Source organism: Mus caroli, chromosome 16 (genome assembly GCF_900094665.2).
Source record: "Mus caroli chromosome 16, CAROLI_EIJ_v1.1, whole genome shotgun sequence".
Lineage (NCBI taxonomy): Eukaryota > Metazoa > Chordata > Mammalia > Rodentia > Muridae > Mus > Mus caroli.
This window is the reverse complement of record NC_034585.1, coordinates 33,180,234-33,181,909: the sequence shown is the minus strand read 5'-3', so window position 1 is coordinate 33,181,909 and position 1,676 is coordinate 33,180,234. Positions and strand designations below refer to the sequence as shown.

The 1,676-nt window shown below is 39.7% G+C and overlaps 1 non-coding gene across 1 annotated transcript; it reads left to right on the top strand.

The window, feature by feature from the left end:
- The first annotated feature begins 1,247 nt into the window (after positions 1 to 1,247).
- LOC115029694 lies at positions 1,248 to 1,350 on the top strand. The gene has a single exon (XR_003835241.1). It is a non-coding gene; the product is annotated as a U6 spliceosomal RNA (small nuclear RNA).
- Positions 1,351 to 1,676: the final 326 nt, after the last annotated feature.

The window sequence follows — 1,676 nt, the reverse complement described above, 5'->3', positions numbered from 1 at the left end:
AATCCCAGCACTCAGGAGGCAGAGGCAGGCGGATTTCTGAGTTCAAGGCCAGCCTGGTCTACAAAGTGAGTTCCAGGACAACCAGGGCTATACAGAGAAACCCTGTCTCGAAAAAAAAAAAACAAAAAAAAAGTATAAAAAGATATAAAATGATGTTATATTAATGAATACTTAAAATTGTTCATAGAAAAAAGGCAATTACAAATAATCAAAGAAATTATTCCATATGTGTGTATTCACAGATACATACATATGTAGTGTCTAGAACAGGCAAATGCAGACAGAAGTAGTGGCTGCTTAGTAGTGAGGGGTAAGGGGAGAGGGAGGAAGGTAGAGGACTGACAGCTCTTCCTTATGTGTGGAAAGGAAAATAATGTGAAATGACATGATGAAGTTTGCACATGTTTATGAAAATATTGAAAGTCCCTGAACAGAACACTTGAAATATCTGAACTGCATGGTATTTATGGCATATACGTTGTTCAATGTGTCAGTGGATAAGGGCATTTGTCACCAAGACTAATTACCTCAGTTTGAGCATTGTACCCATGCAATAGAAAGGAAACTGATTTCCTCAAGTTATCTTCTGACCACAAGAGGGCTGTGGTACACATACACGCACACACAGACACACAGACACACAGACACACACACACACACACATAGACACACACACACACACACACAAAATGGAATAAGAATTTTAAAAGAAGACAGAATTAAATAGGATACATGACTCTGGACTAAACCTCAGTAATAAAGGTCATTATTGCAACAACATGAGTGGCTTGAGTAGCACCTGAGAACAAGAAGTCACTGTGCCATCAGTGTTCATTTCCTGATATTGATTGTTGGTTTTTGGCTGTGCAGAAGAATGGTCTTGTGGAAAGTGCACATTGCTATTCACACTATTGAACACTAGGAAGTATTTGTAGGTGATGGGAAATCACTGCAACTGACTCTCAAGTGAGAGGGAAGCATGGGGGAGGGGAGAGGGGCCCTTCTTTACATGTTAGGATTGTTTTAAAACAAGACTTGTTAAAAACAAATTTAATTTTAAATATGAAAGAGATGACATGCTGGGCCCTGGGCAACTGAAGGGACCAAGGAGTGAGCTTTCCTGACAGCCACCAGTGCACCTGCAGGGGTGAGGAAGGGGTGAAACAGTTGCAACTGAGCCATAGGTTTTCTAAAGTTTCCAGTTGGCATCATTCATTGTGGAGTTTCTACTCTGAACCAAGAACACTGTGCCCTCTTTGACAATACATATATTAAAAATTGGAATGATACAGGGAAGCATAGCCCTTTCCCAAGGATGACATGCAAATTGATGAAATATTCCATATTTAAAGGTAATTATCTAGGAAATAAAGGTCAACACAATACTGAGTAACAATGGAGGAAAACAGTTATTTCAAGAATACTTCTTTATTGATGGCTGCATCTCTTTACAATGAGAGGGATGAGATCACATTGGAATTTGCTGCTTAGAAGTAGGACAGCTCATCATTCCTGGGTTTGTTACTCAGGTAACCACTAAGTTCCAAATTGTTTTCTCTCCAAATACCATTCTTAGGTGGAGGTAACAACCACTACCTACATCCATCTGAAAGACATAAAAGAAGAGAGAGAGAGAGAGAGAGAGAGAGAGAGAGAGAGAGAGAGAGAGAGAGAGA